The sequence below is a fragment of the Phragmites australis genome, chromosome 19, assembly GCF_958298935.1.
Source record: "Phragmites australis chromosome 19, lpPhrAust1.1, whole genome shotgun sequence".
NCBI lineage: Eukaryota > Viridiplantae > Streptophyta > Magnoliopsida > Poales > Poaceae > Phragmites > Phragmites australis.
Genome location: NC_084939.1, coordinates 10,255,691 through 10,266,696, shown reverse-complemented (window position 1 = coordinate 10,266,696; position 11,006 = coordinate 10,255,691).

Here is an 11,006-nt window from a genome sequence, read left to right as displayed (position 1 = left end):
GAAAAACACCTACCCCCAGCATATATCACTCTCTCCAAAAAGGACAAAAAAGGATTATGCGAGTTCTTGCACAGTGTAAAAGTTTCCTCCGATTACTCGTTCAACATCGCAAGACTTGTTTAGGTGAAGGAGCCAAAAATAAATTTTGCCATGATGAAGTCCAATGATTGCCATGTGATGATGACATCACTGCTTGCGGTAGCTATTAGGAACATCCTCCCAATTAAGGTTTATGAGGCTATCATGAGCTTGTGAATTTTCTTCAATGCATTTTATAATTCTTAAATAGAGGAATATTTTTTGTTTATGTCAACTCCCCTTGTTTTCTCTTTAGATGGAGGAAGCGCACTCTCCAATTCAGACAGCAGGTAGTGGTGCATGAGCCCAAAAGCCAAGGACACAAACATAGTGGCCGACGGACAAGGTTACCATCATGGGGATGCGGATGGGCTACCTACAGATGAAAAGGCCTTGAATAGATTTTAGAAGGTTGCAGGGCTCAGTGCTTAGGAGATGGTGCAAATAACAACTAAGTTCAATGACCTCAGTGATGAAGCAAAGATGGACTTGTTGGATAATGACTTCAAGGAGTATTTGGAGTACCCAGAAAATATGAGTGAGTGTCAAACGAATGCCGCGGTCGAGGCAATGCAAGCGGCACAAAACTTCACTAAGACTTTAAGAGGAAGCTAGTTAATCAGGACTTGGCTAAAGGGGTGGAGCCCTTTGAAGCTATAAGCACTTGAAAGCGGAAGATTGGCAAGCTTTTATGCAGATGAAGAACTCAAAGTAGTTCAAAAGTATAGCGAGGAGAAGAAGCAACTTCAGGCTAGGAACAAGCACAACCACAGGACCGGCGCAACCAGGTATGTGGGAAAAAGGGCGAAATGACAGGAAGAGGATGAAAAGTTAGCCAAAGAAGGCTGCCAGAATCCTTGGTTACAATTCCAAAGACGATAACGGTCATATTTGTGTGCAAGGGGTGAACTGTCCGAAAGCGGAGAAATCACATTTAGATATAGCGAAACCTAGTCAATTACAGAAGAAGTAAAAGAAAAGGCAGCTGAAGCTAGCCAAAGTTCTTTCACCAGGGTCAGGGAACATGATGTTCTCTCATGAGTGCTGGGAAACCTGGAGCACCCAAGTCGAGTGCGAGATGTATCCAATTCCCAAGGCTGGAAATATGACTTCCCCGAAGACCTCAAAATGTACAAGAAGAGGAAGAGGTTGAGTGCAGTGGATGTGGATGCAATGACATAGGACATTACCTACAATGTTTATGCAAACATTATGCAAATGCTTGCAGCACGGGGAATAGATTTTTCCATCCCACAGAAAGATAGTCCTAGAATTGCATGGAAGAGTAGTTGCGCCTCCAAGAAGATCGATCAACTAGTAGCCACCATGACTCAGCTGGATAAAATTGACCAACTAGAAGGCCCCACGCCCTACAGCCTTGTAATTAGGCCTAATGGGTATCAAATGGATGTTGCAAGGGGACATGTGTTTCTAAATATTCATATCTTACATATGGTCCCAATACGTACTAGTTATGCCATGATTATGGTGGACATGGTACATAGTAATGCCACCTATCACGTGTTGGAGCTCCCCTCCCCCCCCCCCCCCCCCCAATGATGAAGTCACAACTCTGGGTGAAGCTCTTCTTTAGAGGTTCCAATGGAAGAGGGGCAACATCGTGGTCTCTAGTGGATCTCAGTTTGGATGAGATTCAAGTGGACCACCGTCGCACCCCTCACTTCTAGAGAAGGTGGCTTCACTACCTTCTCCTCATCCAGATAAGTCAGCTTCACTTCCTTCTCCTCTATATGTAGCACCTCACTTCTAGCTCCAATTCTATCTCCCCTAATGAGCCCAAAGAAAAAGGAAAAGGGAGCTGGGAAGAAAGACTATAAGAAGCACCTACCGAAGAAGTCAAAAGCCACTGTACCAGCGAAGAAGTCCACAGACATTGGAGAAGCGTGGACTAGTGCCCACACGAAATTCCAATATGGGAAGCCCTTGATGACGGCAGATGACCTAGCAAGGGTGGGACAAGCATGAGTTGACCAACATAATTACTACCTGAAGATTTGTTGAGATACCAAGGCTCGATCCATAGTCATACAGTACAAACGACGTTACTTCTTAACTGAGGACAACTACATCCTTGTGTATTTCAATGATTATATGACCTCTTCAACCTTGATGCCATGGACGTATCATTATTGCAGATATTCATATTGTAAGTCCCTTGAAACTAGACATTAATTAATTAATACCACTAAGTCTTGAATCTAACTATTTTCTTATCTGTAGACACTTGATCAAAGAAACGAAGAAGAAGGAGCCCATCAGATTTCTTGACCCTGAGGCTATTACAGTCTCGGTCATCGGAATACATGGTGACTACACTGTGGACTATGCAGCCAGGACAATGCAACACTATTCCAAAATGGACTACATGTTGGGCACCCACAACACCTGTGGTCATTGGATCTTATTGCTCATTTACCTCAAGTGGAGCTAGGTGTTGTACCTCGACCCATCAAGACCAATAGGACCAAAAGACAAACCTAGAGATCGTGATTACAACACTATAAAAGGAATCCTTGATGTATAGGTTCTGCCTGGCTTAGTTTACATTTAACTTTTCTAACATTCAAATGTTCCCTAATCGATCCCTCTTTATGAAGGGCTTTTGACAAGTACCTTCGAGCTAATCTTGACTACAATGTGAAAGACGGCGGTAGACTGACACACAAGACCGGGTTTGCGGTAAATTCTACCAAATAGATTACCAAATGCTCTATGTTGCTATTTTTTCTTTTAATCTAATAATAAATTTTCTTTTCCATAGTGCTACCAACATCCATCGAGCAACGCCTGCGGATTCTATATTGCGTACTACATGCTATTAATGATCTGAGCAAAGGATATCAAATCCCCCATGTAATTCATTACAAGATTATTTATAACTAATTTCACTAATTAGTTTAACTTCATGATAATATGACATTGGTTACATGTCCGGTTATGCAGGATTATGAGGATTCTTTTTTAGACGACGGTGCACTCATGGGGATTCAACAACGGATTGCCGAGTTCATAATATCTGAAGTCACCAACCCACATGATGAATTCCACTATAGAAATCCTATGTCGTGAGGTCATATGTAATATGAAGTGATTATAACTTTATAAATTATGATTCTATGATGAATTAACTGAAACTTTGTAACCTTTGTGATTCTGTGATGAAGTGAGTTCTTATATAAGTGTGTCGATATGGATATGGATGCATTGTTGTTGTTTGTAGGAGAAGATGACTACCAAATCCTGGCTATGCTCCAGGATGTAGCCAGGAAACAGGAGAAACCTGCAGGGGGTTGAGGTCAATAGTGACGGGTGAAGAGCAATACCCGTCACTTATGACCTACACATATATGACGAGTAACCTCATAACCCGTCACTTAACCGTCACTTATTTGGTCACATAAGTGACGTGTAAACTAATAACTTGTCAATTATTTGTACACATAAGTGACGTGTAACTATATAACCCATCACTGATGTGATTATGCCTAGCACATGGGAGACGCACGTCAGTGACGGGTCATAGTTATGACCCATTACTAATTACCTCATCGGTAATGGGTCAAAACCTGTAATAGACGACCTCTCATCACTGACGCGTTTGGAGTGACGGGTGTGTTACCCGTCACTAATGACGGTTACCACCCATCACTGATGTGCTTTTTTCACGTAGTGCAAGTTTCCTAGATTCCTTTCTTGCCCCTTAAGTTTTCTTATTTGCTCTCCAAGCAACCTAGCTTTCTCGCTAGGAATTTTCTCAATCATGACACGTGTACTCCGTCTTGCGATATTGACTACCGGTAAGTCTCTCCTGCTCCTGATCCCTTGGGCCGCCTTGTCACTTGCATCGGTATCCCTTTTACTTGACTTTGTCTACATACCGTCTTTATCCACCTTCTCCTAGTTTGCTTGCACTCCATGTGTACAGCTAGGATCACCCTTGACTCTGCCTGACCTCCTTAATCGTTCGGTACAAAGCACTCCACTTAGTCCCGATCATCCCACCATCGACCATCAAGTTGCATCCATCACCTACACATTATAAGACAAGCACACACATTTCTCCAACTCCATCTTCAATTAATCAAAAATCAAAATTCTCCGTCGAAAGCTCATCATAGAAAAATTGTGAACCCCAGATGTTCCGATGTGTAAAGTCCCTGATCACTAGACTATCTGGTGCGTACACATCTTCCCTCCACTGAAAACCTTCTAGAAAAAGGTCTGGCGAAGCATCCGGCGTTCACACCATCTAAGCATTGGACCATCCGGTGTGTACAAATCTTATTTCCATCGATCCAAAGGAAGTCTCCTGGAAAATGCTCCGGTGAAGCATCTGGTGTTCACACCTGCTCATCACCGAAAAATAGTCTGGTGTACACCTCACTCAAACACCAGACTATCCGGTGCAGTCTTTGATTTTTTGTTTCTGAGTTAAAATGCTCTATTGTGACTTTCTTCTGAGCATCGAACCATCCGGTGTGGTCAACTTCCCAAGAACTGGACCATGCGATGAGCATAAATTTCCTGTCTCAGAGACGAAAACTCCAATTCCATTTTTCTCTAACTCTGGTTAGTCATAATCATGCATTGCAATACATAGACATGCTCATGCAAACCAAACTTAACTCAACTTAGACTTTGTCAATGACTCGTCACATATAAATCAAGGTATATATCCACTTGGTTTCTCAATCTCCTCCATGATGAGTCCATTGATAGCATAAATGAAAATAAAAGAATGAGTTGAAGCACAAACATCAATTGACATATCTAAGTGATCACAAACCAAAGAAAAATAAGAACAAGATCACTTAGCATAAGATATTATAAGATGGAATGCAAAGGCTCGAAACCAAAAGCCAAACCAAAGCCAAAACACACTACTCTCTATCACCCTTGTTGACAAAGGACACATCAAGAAGGCAAAAAGAAAGGCACTTTTGAGGTCTCTTTTGTTTTTTTTCATTTACAATTTTTTAATTACGAGCATTATAAATCATGCACATATGAAGCAACAACTCGACCAAGCCATGCTATCAAAAATAATTGCACCAACCCGTCTACACATGTTAAAGTGTAGTGTAAGCGCAACTCATCAAGTATACTTAACAATTTATTTGTAAGGCATGGTCTCCTAAAGTCAACTATTCAATCTTATAAAATATTGAGACTTTGACACTTCTTTGTGGTTAATGAAACTAATTTCTTGACAAACACATAATATATGATTCATTTGCAGGAAATTATATGCATCATCAGCCTTACTTTCAACCATGCCAAGCCTATGTCAAAACAGCAATTATAAGCTTAAGGTTCATGGTTTTGGTCATACATAACTTCTTCCAATTTTATATCAAACTGCAATGATAAGCAGTATTGTAAAGAAGAAGTGCGACATTGCATATTTCCTTGATCCTTTGCCTATCAACAATTTTTTAGCATTTAGCTCATAACTTTGAAATTTTCATATTTATCTCTTTTAGAAAAGATCAAAGTAATAAAAAAAGTTTGACCATGTCAATATTTAATTCAAGTTTCATTCCAATTAAAGAGTCATGACAAAAACTACACAATTACATGTATAGATATGAAAGTGCAACAACCTTGTAGAATAAACATGGCTTCAAAAATCATACATGTATAAAGTATAATGCTTGTTAGATTTTCTAATTTTTTATTTAGTATGCAGAAACTCCTCCTCACACAATGCCATAGGGATGACACAGTCCAAGCTCTCCCCTTAGAAAAGAAAATCTAGCTGCATCTAGAGGTTTGGTAAAGATATTGGCAAGCTGGTCATAGGTATCTATGTATCACAAGTCAATATCTCCCTTCTCATTGTGGTTTCGCAAGAAATGGAACCTCATATCTATGTGTTTGGTTCTGGAGTGTTGGACCGGGTTATTGGATAAGCTTATGGCACTAGTGTTGTCACACAAAAGTGACACACTCTTAAAATCTAACCCAAAATCTCTCAAAGTGGCAACCATCCACCAGATCAGAGAACAGCAGTTAGCAGCAACAACATATTTAGCTTCAGTAGTGAACTGAGCAACACTAAACTACTTGTGAGAAGACCAACAAACAAGAGTGGTACCCAAGAAATGATAAATACCTAAGGTACTCTTTCTATCAATCCTACAGCTAGCAAAGTCTGCATCCGAAAAACCTCAAAGAGAAAGTGAAGAAGATGTAAAAAACCAAAGACCATATTCAAGGGCGTGTTTGAGATACCTTAAGATATGCTTCACCACTTGATGATGAGATGTCCTTGGTGATGCTTGGAAGTGAGCGCACAGGTAGACGACGAAGTGAATGTCGGGTCTTGTCACCGTCAGGTACAGAAGGGAGCCAATCATGCTCATGTACTCCCACTGTTCTATCGCCTCACCATATTCATCCAGATCAAGCAGATCGAGGCAACCATCGGTGTCACCAAAGGCTTCACATTGCTCATGTCAAACTTCTTCAGCAGATCCTTTGTGTACTACGTCTGGTGGACGAATGTACGTTACTTGCATTGCTAGATTTGAAGCCCAAGGAAGAAGTTGAGCTCACCCATCATAGACATATCAAACTCTCTGCTCATAGTTTCTGCAAACTTATCCATAAGAGCATGAGAACAGTCACAAAAAAATGATATCATCCATATATATCTGAGCAAATAGGAAATTATTGCCATTTTTGAAGGTAAATAAGGTTTTATCCACCGACCCCATCACATACCCACGCTCTAACATGAAGGACTTTAACCTATCATACCAAGCCCTAGGCATCTGCTTAAGCCCATACAAAGCCTTATAAAGCTTGTATATTCTATGTGGATATTTAGGATGCTCAACACTAGAGGGTTGCTTGACATACACCTCTTCCTTTATAAACCCATTCAGAAAAGCACTTTTGACATCAATTTGATACAACTAAAAACCCTTGGATGCCGAAAATGTAAGGAGGATTCTAATGGCTTTTAATCTAGCAACTGGTGCAAAGGCCTCACCAAAATTTATCCCCTCTATCTTTGTGAAACCTTGGACCACAAGTCTAACTTTATTTCTTACTACAAACCGGTCGAATATCTAATTATAGGGTATATACGCATAAGGAGTATATCATACATAGACAAGATATGTACAACATATATTAGGCAGCTCCAGATATCACGAAACCAAATCAGCGGTACCTGATACACCCAGAATCAAGGAAGTACATACCAGGAAGGTTTAGATTGGTTACCCAACTAGATATAGTCAGTATTCAAAATAGATTTATCTACTTGGACGTCAAGGAAGACAAGTCCCTACCGACTACGACTGGATAGGAGTCGATACCTAACCCCTATATAAGGTGGAAAGGATCGGGGGAGAAGAACACAACAAACATGACTAGGAGAACAAGAAAGAGAGGCAAGCATCAAGACCCCAACAGAGGAGCTACTCGGCAACTTTAGCCCTAGGATAGATTAGATCTAACCTACTCCTTGTAATAGTCTTAGACACATTGCTTATACTCGAGATCATCAATATATGGCAGCAACACCCCAATAGGACGTAGGTTATTACTCCAATCGGAGGCCCGAACTTGTATACATCATTTGTCTCATTTCGTGATTAATCCCTATACTCGAAGGTACCTAGTCTATTTACGGACATATTGTTTGGAACTAATCTTTGATAGTTGGCGCGCCAGGTAGGGGCCTTCTTCTGTTTTGTAGGATTAATCATGCCTCAGGCACACTTTTGTGTCAGATTCTCTGACACCAGCTTTTACGATAACTTCAAGTCGACTACATACATCTTCGAGTCCCCTCCCTTCGACTCGGAGATCATCTTCGGAACTATGGTTTTCATTGGGACCATCAAGGTGGACTGATCCACACCGGTACCCTCGAGTCCAGAGCATTGGATGCGTACCGCGAGGTGGGACATCTTGAGTGGGATCCAACGGAGCCTAATGTTCTCCACTGCATGGACACCGACAACGACGAGGGTGGTGACGGTGACTCTAACACTAGCCAAAGAAGCTGAACGAATTGATTTGTGTTTGTGGCTAGAGGCAACGACCCCCCCACCGACTGACCCAATGGCGGTGGATGCAAACACTATGGTCGACAACGGCGCGGAAATTCTTGGAAATCCGTCGACAGCCGTCACTGTCGATGGTACTGGGGCCAAGTTACCACTCGAAACATCCGCATCTGGAGCCTTACGTGCACCTACACGGCCCTCCACCGACTAACCACAGGAAAGCAGATGCCTCCTGGCCTTTCCCGACGACTTTCGATTGGTGTACCAACACCCGTGACATCCCACGGCTTAAGGGACAAGCTCCCTCTGAACAGTTATCATGAGGCTTCATTGGCTCGACCACAACTGAGCCTCGGTAGCGACATATTCAGTACTCCGGACGCTAATGTGCAAGGATCTCATCTGATTCTCAGATCTCTTCTAGAATTGGATTCAACGAATCCACTAACTTCTATGGTCAATCAAGTCAAGATCCTACTCGATGTGACTCAGATCCAAGCTGCTCGAGCAAACAATCCCCGCAACTCCAGGCCTTTTTTAGAGGAATCTCAGATGGGAAGCTCAGGTGGTTGAGCTCGAACACGATACTGTGAGCCAAACTACAGTTGCCCTATCCATAGGCGCATAAATCAAAAGGACTTGAGGACCATATTCCTCACAACTGATATGATCTATGTATGGCGATCGAAAATCGCCATGAGGAACGCCGTGAAGACAATCGCCACTACTATGACCACAGATCTATAGGACGAGATGGTCGACATGACTCCACTGCTCGGAGAGATAGGTGTGATAGTCCTCCACCACCTCCTCCTGAAGAGCTCGACGGGGGCTGCGAGGCCTTCGTACGCAAACTTCAGTCAATTTGATGGCCTGAGAAGTTCAAAGTGAGCCCGATCCAGAAGTACGATGGAAGATCAATCCCAACGAGTGGTTGTAAATCTACACCACAGTCATTTGAGCAGCCAATGGTGATAATAGAGTAATGGACAATTACTTGTTAACCACCCTTATGGACCCACAAGGTCCTGGTTGCTAAACTTGCCGCCCAACTCGATTCGTTCGTGGGCAGAACTTAAGGCTCAGTTCATAGCCAATTTCCAAGGCACATTCAAGGGCCCAGGAATGGAGAACAACCTCCACCAGCTGCACCAAGGTGATGACGAATCCTTTCAAGATTTCATTCGCTGGTTCAGCGACAAGCGTAACTCGATCCTGGACATCTCCAATGAGTCGGTAATCATCGCCTTCAAATGAGGTGTTCAGGACATGGATTTGCATAGAAAGATGGCTACTCGAAAGATCCGTATGGTCAAAGAGCTTTTCAAGTTGGCCGACATGTGCGCAAAACAAGCGAAAGTGCAAGTGCGCACTAAAAACCTTCAATCTGGCTAGGACAAACCCGAGTCCTCGAAGAGCGGAGGAAAGAAGAACAAACCTGGTAACAAGCGCAAGGGCTCGATATGACTATAACTGCGGTCGACAATGCAACACTGGGGACAACAAAGGCCTCAGTCGAAGTGGTGGCAAGTGGTGTCCCATCCATCGGAGCAACCAACACGACTTCGATGAGTGCTATGTGTTCAAGAAGAAACTTGATGAAAAGATCAAGGCAAATGCTAAGCGTAGTAATAAGCAGGTTAAGCCAAACGTTGAGGGTGACGAGCCCCAGTTCCACGAGGCTGACTATAGCTTGGCGCACATCTTCGGAGGATCTGCCACGTATGAATCCAAAATGCAGTACGAGCTCCTCTCTGTTCTACTCGAGCTTGGGGGAGAAGAAGATGCATGTTATATACTGTACATTTATTAGTGTCAATCAGTAACACGAACCAGCACTGATATTAAGTAACAGTGTCGGTTCATGGTTATCAGCCGGCACTAAAATATCAATGCCGGCTTGTGCCAAGAGCCAACACTGATACTGAGTATCAATGCCGGTTTAACCCGACTCAATTATTGATCGGGCACACGATGTTATGAACCGGAACTGATACTTCATCAGTACCGATTCTGGACTAGCCGATACTGATAACCCAGCAAGAATGAACTTTTCTATTGTAGTGTCTCAAGGACAAGATCAAGAAGAAGCTTTCTGGACTACCATTGAGAAGCTACTCCAGACCAAATGTCAAAGTTCAAGCTGCACTACCATACTTCATCTTTCTAGAATAATAAGATCAGCTGAACTTACAATAAAATAATAAAATGAGAGTGTGTGTGATAGTGATTGTGTGTGGTGTTTTTAATAATAATGTGTTGTGTACACTTTCTTGTTTATGGAAACATATACATGTTGTGTGTATTCTTGTCGTATGGAGAGGAATACGTGTATTTTGTATGTCGGTGTACATATGATTGTGATGCTGATTATCTAAGACAGCGGCACTAGCACATGGTCGGGAGCACGCATTTATATGGATGAAAATCAAAATAGATTAAAATGATTGTGTCTCACATAACATAAACAAAAATGTATGTCGTAAACATTGTCGTGTGAGCGATCTAAAAAAGGACATTTCCACGTGAGCATTCTATTGGAATTTTGCATTGCAACTTACATCACAATTCTCTTTGTAATCTCTTCAGAACACTACCGTGCTCTGGATGAATTGATTTTTGTTGTTCACAACAAGCATATATTTCACCCGAGTTATGCACCCATTGCTACCTATAAGTTCAAGTCACAGCTAGTACTGTGGTGTTGGTAATTCTCTTACCTTTGTAATGGAATCTCAAGATGCCCCATCATGGAACAAAAGATATGTCGCACAAGGCACTGTAGCACTACACAGGTCAGACTATATATATTGGTGTTCCTGATGAGGAAGCCGTGTAATTTCAGTCACCAGACTAATCTAGACTATAAAAACACGATTTGAA